Here is a 12,374-nt window from a genome sequence, read left to right as displayed (position 1 = left end):
CGACGAAAAGCCTACGACACTCGGTATTCCCAGCCGGTCACCCATGCAAGTACTAACCGAGCCCGACATTGCTTAACTTCCGAGATCGAACGAGATCGGGTGCATTCAACGTGGTATGGTTGTAGGCGATAAAGTAGTAGTCTATTCGGCTATTTGTATTTTGCAGTTGTTGGAAAACAGAGCAAAATCGAATGAAGCGGCGACGAAAAGCCTACGACACTCGGTATTCCCAGCCGGTCACCCATGCAAGTACTAACCGAGCCCGACATTGCTTAACTTCCGAGATCGAACGAGATCGGGTGCATTCAACGTGGTATGGTTGTAGGCAATAAAGTAGTAGTCTATTCGGCTATTTGTATTTCGCAGTTGTTGGAAAACAGAGCAAAATCGAATGAAACGGCGACGAAAAGCCTACGACACTCGGTATTCCCAGCCGGTCACCCATGCAAGTACTAACCGAGCCCGACATTGCTTAACTTCCGAGATCGAACGAGATCGGGTGCATTCAACGTGGTATGGTTGTAGGCGACAAAGTAGTAGTCTATTCGGCTATTTGTATTTCGCAGTTGTTGGAAAACAGAGCAAAATCGAATGAAGCGGCGACGAAAAGCCTACGACACTCGGTATTCCCAGCCGGTCACCCATGCAAGTACTAACCGAGCCTGACATTGCTTAACTTCCGAGATCGAACGATAACGGGTGCATTCAACGTGGTATGGTTGTAGGCGATAAAGTAGTAGTCTATTCGGCTATTTGTATTTCGCAGTTGTTGGAAAACAGAGCAAAATCGAATGAAACGGCGACAAAAAGCCTACAACACTCGGTATTCCCAGCCGGTCACCCATGCAAGTACTAACCGAGCCCGACATTGCTTAGCTTCCGAGATCGAGTGCATTCAACGTGGTATGGTTGTAGGCGATAAAGTAGTAGTCTATTCGGCTATTTGTATTTCGCAGTTGTTGAAAAACAGAGCAAAATCGAATGAAACGGCGACGAAAAGCCTACGACACTCGGTATTCCCAGCAGGTCACCCATGCAAGTACTAACCGAGCCCGACATTGCTTAACTTCCGAGATCGAACGAGATCGGGTGCATTCAACGTGGTATGGTTGTAGGCGATAAAGTAGTAGTCTATTCGGCTATTTGTATTTCGCAGTTGTTGGAAAACAGAGCAAAATCGAATGAAACGGCGACACGACATTCGGTATTCCCAGCCGGTCACCCATGCAAGTACTAACCGAGCCCGACATTGCTTAACTTCCGAGATCGAACGATAACGGGTGCATTCAACGTGGTATGGTTGTAGGCGATAAAGTAGTAGTGTATTCGGCTATTTCTATTTCGCAGTTGTTGGAAAACAGAGCAAAATCGAGTGAAACGGCGACAAAAAGCCTACGACACTCGGTATTCCCAGCCGGTCACCAATGCAAGTACTAACCGAGCCCGACATTGCTTAACTTCCGAGATCGAACGAGATCGGGTGCATTCAACGTGGTATGGTTGTAGGCGATAAAGTAGTAGTCTATTCGGCTATTTGTATTTCGCAGTTGTTGGAAAACAGAGCAAAATCGAATGAAACGGCGACGAAAAGCCTACGACACTCGGTATTCCCAGCCGGTCACCCATGCAAGTACTAACCGAGCCCGACATTGCTTAACTTCCGAGATCGAACGAGATCGGGTGCATTCAACGTGGTATGGTTGTAGGCGATAAAGTAGTAGTCTATTCGGCTATTTGTATTTCGCAGTTGTTGGAAAACAGAGCAAAATCGAATGAAACGGCGAGGAAAAGCCTACGACACTCGGTATTCCCAGCCGATCACCCATGCAAGTACTAACCGAGCCCGACATTGCTTAACTTCCGAGATCGAACGAGATCGGGTGCATTCAACGTGGTATGGTTGTAGGCGATAAAGTAGTAGTCTATTCGGCTATTTGTATTTTGCAGTTGTTGGAAAACAGAGCAAAATCGAATGAAGCGGCGACGAAAAGCCTACGACACTCGGTATTCCCAGCCGGTCACCCATGCAAGTACTAACCAAGCCCGACATTGCTTAACTTCCGAGATCGAACGAGATCGGGTGCATTCAACGTGGTATGGTTGTAGACGATAAAAGTAGTAGTCTGTTCTGCTATTTGTATTTTGCAGTTGTTAGAAAACAGAGAAAAAACGAATGGAACGGCGACGAAAAGCCTACGACACTCGGTATTCCCAGCCGGTCACCCATGCAATTACTAACCGAGCCCGACATTGCTTAACTTCCGAGATCGAACGAGATCGGGTGCATTCAACGTGGTATGGTTGTAGGCGATAAAGTAGTAGTCTATTCGGCTATTTGTATTTCGCAGTTTTTGGAAAACAGAGCAAAATCGAATGAAACGGCGACGAAAAGCCTACGACACTCGGTATTCCCAGCCGGTCACCCATGCAAGTACTAACCGAGCCCGACTTTGCTTAACTTCCGAGATCGAACGAGATCGGGTGCATTCAACGTGGTATGGTTGTAGGCAATAAAGTGGTAGTCTATTCGGCTATTTGTATTTCGCAGTTGTTGGAAAACAGAGCAAAATCGAATGAAACGGCGACGAAAAGCCTACGACACTCGGTATTCCCAGCCGGTCACCCATGCAAGTACTAACCGAGCCCGACATTGCTTAACTTCCGAGATCGAACGAGATCGGGTGCATTCAACGTGGTATGGTTGTAGGCGATAAAGTAGTAGTCTATTCGGCTATTTGTATTTCGCAGTTTTTGGAAAACAGAGCAAAATCGAATGAAACGGCGACGAAAAGCCTACGACACTCGGTATTCCCAGCCGGTCACCCATGCAAGTACTAACCTAGCCCGACATTGCTTAACTTCCGAGATCGAACGAGATCGGGTGCATTCGACGTGGTATGGTTGTAGGCAATAAAGTAGTAGTCTATTCGGCTATTTGTATTTTGCAGTTGTTAGAAAACAGAGAAAAAACGAATGGAACGGCGACGAAAAGCCTACGACACTCGGTATTCCCAGCCGGTCACCCATGCAATTACTAACCGAGCCCGACATTGCTTAACTTCCGAGATCGAACGAGATCGGGTGCATTCAACGTGGTATGGTTGTAGGCGATAAAGTAGTAGTCTATTCGGCTATTTGTATTTCGCAGTTTTTGGAAAACAGAGCAAAATCGAATGAAACGGCGACGAAAAGCCTACGACACTCGGTATTCCCAGCCGGTCACCCATTCAAGTACTAACCGAGCCCGACTTTGCTTAACTTCCGAGATCGAACGAGATCGGGTGCATTCAACGTGGTATGGTTGTAGGCAATAAAGTGGTAGTCTATTCGGCTATTTGTATTTCGCAGTTGTTGGAAAACAGAGCAAAATCGAATGAAACGGCGACGAAAAGCCTACGACACTCGGTATTCCCAGCCGGTCACCCATGCAAGTACTAACCGAGCCCGACATTGCTTAACTTCCGAGATCGAACGAGATCGGGTGCATTCAACGTGGTATGGTTGTAGGCGATAAAGTAGTAGTCTATTCGGCTATTTGTATTTCGCAGTTTTTGGAAAACAGAGCAAAATCGAATGAAACGGCGACGAAAAGCCTACGACACTCGGTATTCCCAGCCGGTCACCCATGCAAGTACTAACCTAGCCCGACATTGCTTAACTTCCGAGATCGAACGAGATCGGGTGCATTCGACGTGGTATGGTTGTAGGCAATAAAGTAGTAGTCTATTCGGCTATTTGTATTTTGCAGTTGTTGGAAAACAGAGCAAAATCGAATGAAGCGGCGACGAAAAGCCTACGACACTCGGTATTCCCAGCCGGTCACCCATGCAAGTACTAACCGAGCCCGACATTGCTTAACTTCCGAGATCGAACGAGATCGGGTGCATTCGACGTGGTATGGTTGTAGGCAATAAAGTAGTAGTCTATTCGGCTATTTGTATTTCGCAGTTTTTGGAAAACAGAGCAAAATCGAATGAAACGGAGACGAAAAGCCTACGACACTCGGTATTCCCAGCCGGTCACCCATGCAAGTACTAACCGAGCCCGACATTGCTTAACTTCCGAGATATAACGAGATCGGGTGCATTCAACGTGGTATGGTTGTAGGCGATAAAGTAGTAGTCTATTCGGCTATTTGTATTTCGCAGTTGTTGGAAAACAGAGCAAAATCGAATGAAACGGCGACGAAAAGCCTACGACACTCGGTATTCCCAGCCGGTCACCCATGCAAGTACTAACCGAGCCTGACATTGCTTAACTTCCAAGATCGAAAGATAACGGGTGCATTCAACGTGGTATGGTTGTAGGCGATAAAGTAGTAGTCTATTCGGCTATTTGTATTTCGCAGTTGTTGGAAAACAGAGCAAAATCGAATGAAACGGCGACAAAAAGCCTACGACACTCGGTATTCCCAGCCGGTCACCCATGCAAGTACTAACCGAGCCCGACATTGCTTAACTTCCGAGATCGAGTGCATTCAACGTGGTATGGTTGTAAGCGATAAAGTAGTAGTCTATTCGGCTATTTGTATTTCGCAGTTGTTGGAAAACAGAGCAAAATCGAATGAAACGGCGACGAAAAGCCTACGACACTCGGTATTCCCAGCAGGTCACCCATGCAAGTACTAACCGAGCCCGACATTGCTTAACTTCCGAGATCGAACGAGATCGGGTGCATTCAACGTGGTATGGTTGTAGGCGATAAAGTAGTAGTCTATTCGGCTATTTGTATTTCACAGTTGTTGGAAAACAGAGCAAAATCGAATGAAACGGCGACGAAAAGCCTACGACACTCGGTATTCCCAGCCGGTCACCCATGCAAGTACTAACCGAGCCCGACATTGCTTAACTTCCGAGATCGAACGAGATCGGGTGCATTCAACGTGGTATGGTTGTAGACGATAAAGTAGTAGTCTATTCGGCTATTTGTATTTCGCAGTTGTTGGAAAACAGAGCAAAATCGAATGAAACGGCGACGAAAAGACACGACACTCGGTATTCCCAGCCGGTCACCCATGCAAGTACTAACCGAGCCCGACATTGCTTAACTTCAGAGATCGAACGAGATCGGGTGCATTCAACGTGGTATGGTTGTAGGCGATAAAGTAGTAGTCTATTCGGCTATTTGTATTTTGCAGTTGTTGGAAAACAGAGCAAAATCGAATGAAACGGCGACGAAAAGCCTACGACACTCGGTATTCCCAGCCGGTCACCCATGCAAGTACTAACCAATCCCGACATTGCTTAACTTCCGAGATCGAACGAGATCGGGTGCATTCAACGTGGTATGATTGTAGGCGATAAAGTAGTAGTCTATTCGGCTATTTGTATTTCGCAGTTGTTGGAAAACAGAGCAAAATCGAATGAAACGGCGACGAAAAGCCAACGACACTCGGTATTCCCAGCCGGTCACCCATGCAAGTACTAACCGAGCCTGACATTGCTTAACTTCCAAGATCGAAAGATAACGGGTGCATTCAACGTGGTATGGTTGTAGGCGATAAAGTAGTAGTCTATTCGGCTATTTGTATTTCGCAGTTGTTGGAAAACAGAGCAAAATTGAATGAAACGGCGACAAAAAGCCTACGACACTCGGTATTCCCAGCCGGTCACCCATGCAAGTACTAACCGAGCCCGACATTGCTTAACTTCCGAGATCGAGTGCATTCAACGTGGTATGGTTGTAAGCGATAAAGTAGTAGTCTATTCGGCTATTTGTATTTCGCAGTTGTTGGAAAACAGAGCAAAATCGAATGAAACGGCGACGAAAAGCCTACGACACTCGGTATTCCCAGCAGGTCACCCATGCAAGTACTAACTGAGCCCGACATTGCTTAACTTTCGAGATCAAACGAGATCGGGTGCATTCAACGTGGTATGGTTGTAGGCGATAAAGTAGTAGTCTATTCGGCTATTTGTATTTCACAGTTGTTGGAAAACAGAGCAAAATCGAATGAAACGGCGACGAAAAGCCTACGACACTCGGTATTCCCAGCCGGTCACCCATGCAAGTACTAACCGAGCCCGACATTGCTTAACTTCCGAGATCGAACGAGATCGGGTGCATTCAACGTGGTATGGTTGTAGGCGATAAAGTAGTAGTCTATTCGGCTATTTGTATTTCGCAGTTGTTGGGAAACAGAGCAAAATCGAATGAAACGGCGACGAAAAGCCTACGACACTCGGTATTCCCAGCCGGTCACCCATGCAAGTACTAACCGAGCCCGACATTGCTTAACTTCCGAGATCGAACGAGATCGGGTGCATTCAACGTGGTATGGTTGTAGGCGATAAAGTAGTAGTCTATTCGGCTATTTGTATTTTGCAGTTGTTGGAAAACAGAGCAAAATCGAATGAAGCGGCGACGAAAAGCCTACGACACTCGGTATTCCCAGCCGGTCACCCATGCAAGTACTAACCGAGCCCGACATTGCTTAACTTCCGAGATCGAACGAGATCGGGTGCATTCAACGTGGTATGGTTGTAGTCGATAAAGTAGTAGTCTGTTCTGCTATTTGTATTTTGCAGTTGTCAAAAAACAGAGAAAAAACGAATGGAACGGCGACGAAAAAAAAGCCTACGACACTCGGTATTCCCAGCCGGTCAACCATGCAAGTACTAACCGAGCCCGACTTTGCTTAACTTCCGAGATCGAACGAGATCGGGTGCATTCAACGTGGTATGGTTGTAGGCAATAAAGTAGTAGTCTATTCGGCTATTTTTATTTCGCAGTTGTTGGAAAACAGAGCAAAATCGAATGAAACGGCGACGAAAAGCCTACGACACTCGGTATTCCCAGCCGGTCACCCATGCAAGTACTAACCGAGCCCGACATTGCTTAACTTCCGAGATCGAACGAGATCGGGTGCATTCAACGTGGTATGGTTGTAAGCGATAAAGTAGTAGTCTATTCGGCTATTTGTATTTTGCAGTTGTTGAAAAACAGAGCAAAATCGAATGAAGCGGCGACGAAAAGCCTACGACACTCGGTATTCCCAGCCGGTCACCCATGCAAGTACTAACCGAGCCCGACATTGCTTAACTTCCGAGATCGAACGAGATCGGGTGCATTCGACGTGGTATGGTTGTAGGCGATAAAGTAGTAGTCTATTCGGCTATTTGTATTTCGCAGTTGTTGGAAAACAGAGCAAAATCGAATGAAACGGCGACGAAAAGGCTACGACACTCGGTATTCCCAGCCGGTCACCCATGCAAGTACTAACCGAGCCCGACATTGCTTAACTTCCGAGATCGAACGAGATCGGGTGCATTCAACGTGGTATGGTTGTAGGCGATAAAGCAGTAGTCTATTCGGCTATTTGTATTTCGCAGTTGTTGGAAAACAGAGCAAAATCGAATGAAACGGCGACGAAAAGCCTACGACACTCGGTATTCCCAGGCGGTCACCCATGCAAGTACTAACCGAGCCTGACATTGCTTAACTTCCAAGATCGAAAGATAACGGGTGCATTCAACGTGGTATGGTTGTAGGCGATAAAGTAGTAGTCTATTCGGCTATTTGTATTTCGCAGTTGTTGGAAAACAGAGCAAAATCGAATGAAACGGCGACAAAAAGCCTACGACACTTGGTATTCCCAGCCGGTCACCCATGCAAGTACTAACCGAGCCCGACATTGCTTAACTTCCGAGATCGAGTGCATTCAACGTGGTATGGTTGTGGGCGATAAAGTAGTAGTCTATTCGGCTATTTGTATTTCGCAGTTGTTTGAAAACAGAGCAAAATCGAATGAAACGGCGACGAAAAGCCTACGACACTCGGTATTCCCAGCATGTCACCCATGCAAGTACTAACCGAGCCCGACATTGCTTAACTTCCGAGATTGAACGAGATCGGGTGCATTCAACGTGGTATGGTTGTAGGCGATAAAGTAGTAGTCTATTCGGCTATTTGTATTTCGCAGTTGTTGGAAAACAGAGCAAAATCGAATGAAACGGCGACGAAGAGCCTACGACACTCGGTATTCCCAGCCGGTCACCCATGCAAGTACTAACCGAGCCCGACATTGCTTAACTTCCGAGATCGAACGAGATCGGATGCATTCAAAGTGGTATGGTTGTAGGCGATAAAGTAGTAGTCTATTCGGCTATTTGTATTTCGCAGTTGTTGGAAAACAGAGCAAAATCGAATGAAACGGCGACGAAAAGCCTACGACACTCGGTATTCCCAGCCGGTCACCCATGCAAGTACTAACCGAGCCTGACATTGCTTAACTTCCAAGATCGAAAGATAACGGGTGCATTCAACGTGGTATGGTTGTAGGCGATAAAGTAGTAGTCTATTCGGCTATTTGTATTTCGCAGTTGTTGGAAAACAGAGCAAAATCGAATGAAACGGCGACAAAAAGCCTACGACACTTGGTATTCCCAGCCGGTCACCCATGCAAGTACTAACCGAGCCCGACATTGCTTAACTTCCGAGATCGAGTGCATTCAACGTGGTATGGTTGTGGGCGATAAAGTAGTAGTCTATTCGGCTATTTGTATTTCGCAGTTGTTGGAAAACAGAGCAAAATCGAATGAAACGGCGACGAAAAGCCTACGACACTCGGTATTCCCAGCATGTCACCCATGCAAGTACTAACCGAGCCCGACATTGCTTAACTTCCGAGATCGAACGAGATCGGGTGCATTCAACGTGGTATGGTTGTAGGCGATAAAGTAGTAGTCTATTCGGCTATTTGTATTTCGCAGTTGTTGGAAAACAGAGCAAAATCGAATGAAACGGCGACGAAGAGCCTACGACACTCGGTATTCCCAGCCGGTCACCCATGCAAGTACTAACCGAGCCCTACATTGCTTAACTTCCGAGATCGAACGAGATCGGATGCATTCAACGTGGTATGGTTGTAGGCGATAAAGTAGTAGTCTATTCGGCTATTTGTATTTCGCAGTTGTTGGAAAACAGAGCAAAATCGAATGAAACGGCGACGAAAAGCCACGACACTCGGTATTCCCAGCCGGTCACCCATGCAAGTACTAACCGAGCCCGACATTGCTTAACTTCCGAGATCGAACGAGATCGGGTGCATTCAACGTGGTATGGTTGTAGGCGATAAAGTAGTAGTCTATTCGGCTATTTGTATTTTGCAGTTGTTGGAAAACAGAGCAAAATCGAATGAAGCGGCGACGAAAAGCCTACGACACTCGGTATTCCCAGCCGGTCACCCATGCAAGTACTAACCGAGCCCGACATTGCTTAACTTCCGAGATCGAACGAGATCGGGTGCATTCAACGTGGTATGGTAGTAGTCGATAAAGTAGTAGTCTGTTCTGCTATTTGTATTTTGCAGTTGTTAGAAAACAGAGAAAAAACGAATGGAACGGCGACGAAAAAAAAGCCTACGACACTCGGTATTCCCAGCCGGTCACCCATGCAAGTACTAACCGAGCCCGACATTGCTTAACTTCCGAGATCGAACGAGATCGGGTGCATTCAACGTGGTATGGTTGTAGGCAATAAAGTAGTAGTCTATTCGGCTATTTGTATTTCGCAGTTGTTGGAAAACAGAGCAAAATCGAATGAAACGGCGACGAAAAGCCTACGACACTCGGTATTCCCAGCCGGTCACCCATGCAAGTACTAACCGAGCCCGACATTGCTTAACTTCCGAGATCGAACGAGATCGGGTGCATTCAACGTGGTATGGTTGTAGGCGATAAAGTAGTAGTCTATTCGGCTATTTGTATTTTGCAGTTGTTGGAAAACAGAGCAAAATCGAATGAAGCGGCGACGAAAAGCCTACGACACTCGGTATTCCCAGCCGGTCACCCATGCAAGTACTAACCGAGCCCGACATTGCTTAACTTCCGAGACCGAACGAGATCGGGTGCATTCGACGTGGTATGGTTGTAGGCGATAAAGTAGTAGTCTATTCGGCTATTTGTATTTCGCAGTTGTTGGAAAACAGAGCAAAATCGAATGAAACGGCGACGAAAAGCCTACGACACTCGGTATTCCCAGCCGGTCACCCATGCAAGTACTAACCGAGCCCGACATTGCTTAACTTCCGAGATCGAACGAGATCGGGTGCATTCAACGTGGTATGGTTGTAGGCGATAAAGTAGTAGTCTATTCGGCTATTTGTATTTCGCAGTTGTTGGAAAACAGAGCAAAATTGAATGAAACGGCGACAAAAAGCCTACGACACTCGGTATTCCCAGCCGGTCACCCATGCAAGTACTAACCGAGCCCGACATTGCTTAACTTCCGAGATCGAGTGCATTCAACGTGGTATGGTTGTAAGCGATAAAGTAGTAGTCTATTCGGCTATTTGTATTTCGCAGTTGTTGGAAAACAGAGCAAAATCGAATGAAACGGCGACGAAAAGCCTACGACACTCGGTATTCCCAGCAGGTCACCCATGCAAGTACTAACTGAGCCCGACATTGCTTAACTTTCGAGATCAAACGAGATCGGGTGCATTCAACGTGGTATGGTTGTAGGCGATAAAGTAGTAGTCTATTCGGCTATTTGTATTTCACAGTTGTTGGAAAACAGAGCAAAATCGAATGAAACGGCGACGAAAAGCCTACGACACTCGGTATTCCCAGCCGGTCACCCATGCAAGTACTAACCGAGCCCGACATTGCTTAACTTCCGAGATCGAACGAGATCGGGTGCATTCAACGTGGTATGGTTGTAGGCGATAAAGTAGTAGTCTATTCGGCTATTTGTATTTCGCAGTTGTTGGGAAACAGAGCAAAATCGAATGAAACGGCGACGAAAAGCCTACGACACTCGGTATTCCCAGCCGGTCACCCATGCAAGTACTAACCGAGCCCGACATTGCTTAACTTCCGAGATCGAACGAGATCGGGTGCATTCAACGTGGTATGGTTGTAGGCGATAAAGTAGTAGTCTATTCGGCTATTTGTATTTTGCAGTTGTTGGAAAACAGAGCAAAATCGAATGAAGCGGCGACGAAAAGCCTACGACACTCGGTATTCCCAGCCGGTCACCCATGCAAGTACTAACCGAGCCCGACATTGCTTAACTTCCGAGATCGAACGAGATCGGGTGCATTCAACGTGGTATGGTTGTAGTCGATAAAGTAGTAGTCTGTTCTGCTATTTGTATTTTGCAGTTGTCAAAAAACAGAGAAAAAACGAATGGAACGGCGACGAAAAAAAAGCCTACGACACTCGGTATTCCCAGCCGGTCAACCATGCAAGTACTAACCGAGCCCGACTTTGCTTAACTTCCGAGATCGAACGAGATCGGGTGCATTCAACGTGGTATGGTTGTAGGCAATAAAGTAGTAGTCTATTCGGCTATTTGTATTTCGCAGTTGTTGGAAAACAGAGCAAAATCGAATGAAACGGCGACGAAAAGCCTACGACACTCGGTATTCCCAGCCGGTCACCCATGCAAGTACTAACCGAGCCCGACATTGCTTAACTTCCGAGATCGAACGAGATCGGGTGCATTCAACGTGGTATGGTTGTAAGCGATAAAGTAGTAGTCTATTCGGCTATTTGTATTTTGCAGTTGTTGAAAAACAGAGCAAAATCGAATGAAGCGGCGACGAAAAGCCTACGACACTCGGTATTCCCAGCCGGTCACCCATGCAAGTACTAACCGAGCCCGACATTGCTTAACTTCCGAGATCGAACGAGATCGGGTGCATTCGACGTGGTATGGTTGTAGGCGATAAAGTAGTAGTCTATTCGGCTATTTGTATTTCGCAGTTGTTGGAAAACAGAGCAAAATCGAATGAAACGGCGACGAAAAGGCTACGACACTCGGTATTCCCAGCCGGTCACCCATGCAAGTACTAACCGAGCCCGACATTGCTTAACTTCCGAGATCGAACGAGATCGGGTGCATTCAACGTGGTATGGTTGTAGGCGATAAAGCAGTAGTCTATTCGGCTATTTGTATTTCGCAGTTGTTGGAAAACAGAGCAAAATCGAATGAAACGGCGACGAAAAGCCTACGACACTCGGTATTCCCAGGCGGTCACCCATGCAAGTACTAACCGAGCCTGACATTGCTTAACTTCCAAGATCGAAAGATAACGGGTGCATTCAACGTGGTATGGTTGTAGGCGATAAAGTAGTAGTCTATTCGGCTATTTGTATTTCGCAGTTGTTGGAAAACAGAGCAAAATCGAATGAAACGGCGACAAAAAGCCTACGACACTTGGTATTCCCAGCCGGTCACCCATGCAAGTACTAACCGAGCCCGACATTGCTTAACTTCCGAGATCGAGTGCATTCAACGTGGTATGGTTGTGGGCGATAAAGTAGTAGTCTATTCGGCTATTTGTATTTCGCAGTTGTTTGAAAACAGAGCAAAATCGAATGAAACGGCGACGAAAAGCCTACGACACTCGGTATTCCCAGCATGTCACC

General features: G+C 46.6%; 46 non-coding genes and 16 pseudogenes across 46 annotated transcripts; all 62 read right to left on the bottom strand.

The window, feature by feature from the left end:
* Window positions 1–8: 8 nt before the first annotated feature.
* LOC144418007 (5S ribosomal RNA) lies at window positions 9–127 on the bottom strand. Its single transcript, XR_013473409.1, has one exon. It is a non-coding gene; the product is annotated as a 5S ribosomal RNA (ribosomal RNA).
* Window positions 128–208: 81 nt separating this feature from the next.
* LOC144417996 (5S ribosomal RNA) lies at window positions 209–327 on the bottom strand. The gene has a single exon (XR_013473408.1). It is a non-coding gene; the product is annotated as a 5S ribosomal RNA (ribosomal RNA).
* Window positions 328–408: 81 nt separating this feature from the next.
* LOC144417984 (5S ribosomal RNA) lies at window positions 409–527 on the bottom strand. The gene has a single exon (XR_013473406.1). It is a non-coding gene; the product is annotated as a 5S ribosomal RNA (ribosomal RNA).
* An 81-nt stretch (window positions 528–608) lies between these two features.
* Window positions 609–727, bottom strand: LOC144412028 (5S ribosomal RNA; annotated as a pseudogene).
* An 81-nt stretch (window positions 728–808) lies between these two features.
* Window positions 809–917, bottom strand: LOC144411917 (5S ribosomal RNA; annotated as a pseudogene).
* An 81-nt stretch (window positions 918–998) lies between these two features.
* Window positions 999–1,117, bottom strand: LOC144414287 (5S ribosomal RNA). The gene has a single exon (XR_013470176.1). It is a non-coding gene; the product is annotated as a 5S ribosomal RNA (ribosomal RNA).
* Window positions 1,118–1,189: 72 nt separating this feature from the next.
* Window positions 1,190–1,308, bottom strand: LOC144413088 (5S ribosomal RNA; annotated as a pseudogene).
* An 81-nt stretch (window positions 1,309–1,389) lies between these two features.
* LOC144416793 (5S ribosomal RNA) lies at window positions 1,390–1,508 on the bottom strand. The gene has a single exon (XR_013472686.1). It is a non-coding gene; the product is annotated as a 5S ribosomal RNA (ribosomal RNA).
* Window positions 1,509–1,589: 81 nt separating this feature from the next.
* On the bottom strand, window positions 1,590–1,708 carry LOC144417973 (5S ribosomal RNA). Its single transcript, XR_013473405.1, has one exon. It is a non-coding gene; the product is annotated as a 5S ribosomal RNA (ribosomal RNA).
* An 81-nt stretch (window positions 1,709–1,789) lies between these two features.
* On the bottom strand, window positions 1,790–1,908 carry LOC144415365 (5S ribosomal RNA). Its single transcript, XR_013471257.1, has one exon. It is a non-coding gene; the product is annotated as a 5S ribosomal RNA (ribosomal RNA).
* An 81-nt stretch (window positions 1,909–1,989) lies between these two features.
* LOC144414518 (5S ribosomal RNA) lies at window positions 1,990–2,108 on the bottom strand. Its single transcript, XR_013470408.1, has one exon. It is a non-coding gene; the product is annotated as a 5S ribosomal RNA (ribosomal RNA).
* Window positions 2,109–2,190: 82 nt separating this feature from the next.
* Window positions 2,191–2,309, bottom strand: LOC144416223 (5S ribosomal RNA). The gene has a single exon (XR_013472117.1). It is a non-coding gene; the product is annotated as a 5S ribosomal RNA (ribosomal RNA).
* Window positions 2,310–2,390: 81 nt separating this feature from the next.
* LOC144414672 (5S ribosomal RNA) lies at window positions 2,391–2,509 on the bottom strand. The gene has a single exon (XR_013470562.1). It is a non-coding gene; the product is annotated as a 5S ribosomal RNA (ribosomal RNA).
* An 81-nt stretch (window positions 2,510–2,590) lies between these two features.
* Window positions 2,591–2,709, bottom strand: LOC144417962 (5S ribosomal RNA). The gene has a single exon (XR_013473404.1). It is a non-coding gene; the product is annotated as a 5S ribosomal RNA (ribosomal RNA).
* Window positions 2,710–2,790: 81 nt separating this feature from the next.
* Window positions 2,791–2,909, bottom strand: LOC144414833 (5S ribosomal RNA). Its single transcript, XR_013470723.1, has one exon. It is a non-coding gene; the product is annotated as a 5S ribosomal RNA (ribosomal RNA).
* An 81-nt stretch (window positions 2,910–2,990) lies between these two features.
* LOC144416222 (5S ribosomal RNA) lies at window positions 2,991–3,109 on the bottom strand. The gene has a single exon (XR_013472116.1). It is a non-coding gene; the product is annotated as a 5S ribosomal RNA (ribosomal RNA).
* An 81-nt stretch (window positions 3,110–3,190) lies between these two features.
* Window positions 3,191–3,309, bottom strand: LOC144414427 (5S ribosomal RNA). Its single transcript, XR_013470317.1, has one exon. It is a non-coding gene; the product is annotated as a 5S ribosomal RNA (ribosomal RNA).
* Window positions 3,310–3,390: 81 nt separating this feature from the next.
* On the bottom strand, window positions 3,391–3,509 carry LOC144417951 (5S ribosomal RNA). The gene has a single exon (XR_013473403.1). It is a non-coding gene; the product is annotated as a 5S ribosomal RNA (ribosomal RNA).
* An 81-nt stretch (window positions 3,510–3,590) lies between these two features.
* Window positions 3,591–3,709, bottom strand: LOC144414832 (5S ribosomal RNA). The gene has a single exon (XR_013470722.1). It is a non-coding gene; the product is annotated as a 5S ribosomal RNA (ribosomal RNA).
* An 81-nt stretch (window positions 3,710–3,790) lies between these two features.
* Window positions 3,791–3,909, bottom strand: LOC144415452 (5S ribosomal RNA). The gene has a single exon (XR_013471344.1). It is a non-coding gene; the product is annotated as a 5S ribosomal RNA (ribosomal RNA).
* Window positions 3,910–3,990: 81 nt separating this feature from the next.
* Window positions 3,991–4,109, bottom strand: LOC144417230 (5S ribosomal RNA). Its single transcript, XR_013473123.1, has one exon. It is a non-coding gene; the product is annotated as a 5S ribosomal RNA (ribosomal RNA).
* Window positions 4,110–4,190: 81 nt separating this feature from the next.
* On the bottom strand, window positions 4,191–4,309 carry LOC144412799 (5S ribosomal RNA; annotated as a pseudogene).
* An 81-nt stretch (window positions 4,310–4,390) lies between these two features.
* Window positions 4,391–4,499, bottom strand: LOC144412599 (5S ribosomal RNA; annotated as a pseudogene).
* Window positions 4,500–4,580: 81 nt separating this feature from the next.
* On the bottom strand, window positions 4,581–4,699 carry LOC144414276 (5S ribosomal RNA). Its single transcript, XR_013470165.1, has one exon. It is a non-coding gene; the product is annotated as a 5S ribosomal RNA (ribosomal RNA).
* Window positions 4,700–4,780: 81 nt separating this feature from the next.
* On the bottom strand, window positions 4,781–4,899 carry LOC144414648 (5S ribosomal RNA). Its single transcript, XR_013470537.1, has one exon. It is a non-coding gene; the product is annotated as a 5S ribosomal RNA (ribosomal RNA).
* An 80-nt stretch (window positions 4,900–4,979) lies between these two features.
* LOC144412159 (5S ribosomal RNA) lies at window positions 4,980–5,098 on the bottom strand (annotated as a pseudogene).
* Window positions 5,099–5,179: 81 nt separating this feature from the next.
* LOC144416879 (5S ribosomal RNA) lies at window positions 5,180–5,298 on the bottom strand. The gene has a single exon (XR_013472772.1). It is a non-coding gene; the product is annotated as a 5S ribosomal RNA (ribosomal RNA).
* Window positions 5,299–5,379: 81 nt separating this feature from the next.
* On the bottom strand, window positions 5,380–5,498 carry LOC144412986 (5S ribosomal RNA; annotated as a pseudogene).
* Window positions 5,499–5,579: 81 nt separating this feature from the next.
* LOC144412598 (5S ribosomal RNA) lies at window positions 5,580–5,688 on the bottom strand (annotated as a pseudogene).
* Window positions 5,689–5,769: 81 nt separating this feature from the next.
* On the bottom strand, window positions 5,770–5,888 carry LOC144417070 (5S ribosomal RNA). The gene has a single exon (XR_013472963.1). It is a non-coding gene; the product is annotated as a 5S ribosomal RNA (ribosomal RNA).
* An 81-nt stretch (window positions 5,889–5,969) lies between these two features.
* On the bottom strand, window positions 5,970–6,088 carry LOC144417939 (5S ribosomal RNA). Its single transcript, XR_013473402.1, has one exon. It is a non-coding gene; the product is annotated as a 5S ribosomal RNA (ribosomal RNA).
* Window positions 6,089–6,169: 81 nt separating this feature from the next.
* LOC144417928 (5S ribosomal RNA) lies at window positions 6,170–6,288 on the bottom strand. Its single transcript, XR_013473401.1, has one exon. It is a non-coding gene; the product is annotated as a 5S ribosomal RNA (ribosomal RNA).
* An 81-nt stretch (window positions 6,289–6,369) lies between these two features.
* LOC144415232 (5S ribosomal RNA) lies at window positions 6,370–6,488 on the bottom strand. Its single transcript, XR_013471124.1, has one exon. It is a non-coding gene; the product is annotated as a 5S ribosomal RNA (ribosomal RNA).
* Window positions 6,489–6,573: 85 nt separating this feature from the next.
* Window positions 6,574–6,692, bottom strand: LOC144416113 (5S ribosomal RNA). Its single transcript, XR_013472007.1, has one exon. It is a non-coding gene; the product is annotated as a 5S ribosomal RNA (ribosomal RNA).
* An 81-nt stretch (window positions 6,693–6,773) lies between these two features.
* On the bottom strand, window positions 6,774–6,892 carry LOC144414712 (5S ribosomal RNA). The gene has a single exon (XR_013470601.1). It is a non-coding gene; the product is annotated as a 5S ribosomal RNA (ribosomal RNA).
* An 81-nt stretch (window positions 6,893–6,973) lies between these two features.
* Window positions 6,974–7,092, bottom strand: LOC144415451 (5S ribosomal RNA). The gene has a single exon (XR_013471343.1). It is a non-coding gene; the product is annotated as a 5S ribosomal RNA (ribosomal RNA).
* Window positions 7,093–7,173: 81 nt separating this feature from the next.
* LOC144415946 (5S ribosomal RNA) lies at window positions 7,174–7,292 on the bottom strand. Its single transcript, XR_013471840.1, has one exon. It is a non-coding gene; the product is annotated as a 5S ribosomal RNA (ribosomal RNA).
* An 81-nt stretch (window positions 7,293–7,373) lies between these two features.
* Window positions 7,374–7,492, bottom strand: LOC144412447 (5S ribosomal RNA; annotated as a pseudogene).
* Window positions 7,493–7,573: 81 nt separating this feature from the next.
* On the bottom strand, window positions 7,574–7,682 carry LOC144412732 (5S ribosomal RNA; annotated as a pseudogene).
* An 81-nt stretch (window positions 7,683–7,763) lies between these two features.
* On the bottom strand, window positions 7,764–7,882 carry LOC144417819 (5S ribosomal RNA; annotated as a pseudogene).
* An 81-nt stretch (window positions 7,883–7,963) lies between these two features.
* On the bottom strand, window positions 7,964–8,082 carry LOC144415743 (5S ribosomal RNA). The gene has a single exon (XR_013471636.1). It is a non-coding gene; the product is annotated as a 5S ribosomal RNA (ribosomal RNA).
* An 81-nt stretch (window positions 8,083–8,163) lies between these two features.
* LOC144412798 (5S ribosomal RNA) lies at window positions 8,164–8,282 on the bottom strand (annotated as a pseudogene).
* Window positions 8,283–8,363: 81 nt separating this feature from the next.
* On the bottom strand, window positions 8,364–8,472 carry LOC144412731 (5S ribosomal RNA; annotated as a pseudogene).
* An 81-nt stretch (window positions 8,473–8,553) lies between these two features.
* LOC144416723 (5S ribosomal RNA) lies at window positions 8,554–8,672 on the bottom strand. The gene has a single exon (XR_013472616.1). It is a non-coding gene; the product is annotated as a 5S ribosomal RNA (ribosomal RNA).
* An 81-nt stretch (window positions 8,673–8,753) lies between these two features.
* LOC144415056 (5S ribosomal RNA) lies at window positions 8,754–8,872 on the bottom strand. The gene has a single exon (XR_013470948.1). It is a non-coding gene; the product is annotated as a 5S ribosomal RNA (ribosomal RNA).
* An 80-nt stretch (window positions 8,873–8,952) lies between these two features.
* On the bottom strand, window positions 8,953–9,071 carry LOC144417329 (5S ribosomal RNA). The gene has a single exon (XR_013473223.1). It is a non-coding gene; the product is annotated as a 5S ribosomal RNA (ribosomal RNA).
* Window positions 9,072–9,152: 81 nt separating this feature from the next.
* LOC144415772 (5S ribosomal RNA) lies at window positions 9,153–9,271 on the bottom strand. The gene has a single exon (XR_013471665.1). It is a non-coding gene; the product is annotated as a 5S ribosomal RNA (ribosomal RNA).
* An 85-nt stretch (window positions 9,272–9,356) lies between these two features.
* Window positions 9,357–9,475, bottom strand: LOC144417916 (5S ribosomal RNA). The gene has a single exon (XR_013473399.1). It is a non-coding gene; the product is annotated as a 5S ribosomal RNA (ribosomal RNA).
* An 81-nt stretch (window positions 9,476–9,556) lies between these two features.
* Window positions 9,557–9,675, bottom strand: LOC144417905 (5S ribosomal RNA). Its single transcript, XR_013473398.1, has one exon. It is a non-coding gene; the product is annotated as a 5S ribosomal RNA (ribosomal RNA).
* Window positions 9,676–9,756: 81 nt separating this feature from the next.
* Window positions 9,757–9,875, bottom strand: LOC144416752 (5S ribosomal RNA). The gene has a single exon (XR_013472645.1). It is a non-coding gene; the product is annotated as a 5S ribosomal RNA (ribosomal RNA).
* An 81-nt stretch (window positions 9,876–9,956) lies between these two features.
* Window positions 9,957–10,075, bottom strand: LOC144417894 (5S ribosomal RNA). Its single transcript, XR_013473397.1, has one exon. It is a non-coding gene; the product is annotated as a 5S ribosomal RNA (ribosomal RNA).
* An 81-nt stretch (window positions 10,076–10,156) lies between these two features.
* Window positions 10,157–10,265, bottom strand: LOC144412597 (5S ribosomal RNA; annotated as a pseudogene).
* An 81-nt stretch (window positions 10,266–10,346) lies between these two features.
* Window positions 10,347–10,465, bottom strand: LOC144417069 (5S ribosomal RNA). Its single transcript, XR_013472962.1, has one exon. It is a non-coding gene; the product is annotated as a 5S ribosomal RNA (ribosomal RNA).
* Window positions 10,466–10,546: 81 nt separating this feature from the next.
* Window positions 10,547–10,665, bottom strand: LOC144417883 (5S ribosomal RNA). Its single transcript, XR_013473396.1, has one exon. It is a non-coding gene; the product is annotated as a 5S ribosomal RNA (ribosomal RNA).
* An 81-nt stretch (window positions 10,666–10,746) lies between these two features.
* Window positions 10,747–10,865, bottom strand: LOC144417872 (5S ribosomal RNA). Its single transcript, XR_013473395.1, has one exon. It is a non-coding gene; the product is annotated as a 5S ribosomal RNA (ribosomal RNA).
* Window positions 10,866–10,946: 81 nt separating this feature from the next.
* On the bottom strand, window positions 10,947–11,065 carry LOC144415231 (5S ribosomal RNA). Its single transcript, XR_013471123.1, has one exon. It is a non-coding gene; the product is annotated as a 5S ribosomal RNA (ribosomal RNA).
* An 85-nt stretch (window positions 11,066–11,150) lies between these two features.
* Window positions 11,151–11,269, bottom strand: LOC144416112 (5S ribosomal RNA). The gene has a single exon (XR_013472006.1). It is a non-coding gene; the product is annotated as a 5S ribosomal RNA (ribosomal RNA).
* An 81-nt stretch (window positions 11,270–11,350) lies between these two features.
* Window positions 11,351–11,469, bottom strand: LOC144414711 (5S ribosomal RNA). Its single transcript, XR_013470600.1, has one exon. It is a non-coding gene; the product is annotated as a 5S ribosomal RNA (ribosomal RNA).
* An 81-nt stretch (window positions 11,470–11,550) lies between these two features.
* Window positions 11,551–11,669, bottom strand: LOC144415450 (5S ribosomal RNA). Its single transcript, XR_013471342.1, has one exon. It is a non-coding gene; the product is annotated as a 5S ribosomal RNA (ribosomal RNA).
* Window positions 11,670–11,750: 81 nt separating this feature from the next.
* Window positions 11,751–11,869, bottom strand: LOC144415945 (5S ribosomal RNA). The gene has a single exon (XR_013471839.1). It is a non-coding gene; the product is annotated as a 5S ribosomal RNA (ribosomal RNA).
* Window positions 11,870–11,950: 81 nt separating this feature from the next.
* LOC144412446 (5S ribosomal RNA) lies at window positions 11,951–12,069 on the bottom strand (annotated as a pseudogene).
* An 81-nt stretch (window positions 12,070–12,150) lies between these two features.
* Window positions 12,151–12,259, bottom strand: LOC144412730 (5S ribosomal RNA; annotated as a pseudogene).
* Window positions 12,260–12,374: the final 115 nt, after the last annotated feature.

This window comes from Styela clava, chromosome 15 (assembly GCF_964204865.1).
Source record: "Styela clava chromosome 15, kaStyClav1.hap1.2, whole genome shotgun sequence".
NCBI classification, from domain to species: domain Eukaryota; kingdom Metazoa; phylum Chordata; class Ascidiacea; order Stolidobranchia; family Styelidae; genus Styela; species Styela clava.
This window is presented reverse-complemented; position numbering and strand designations above follow the sequence as displayed.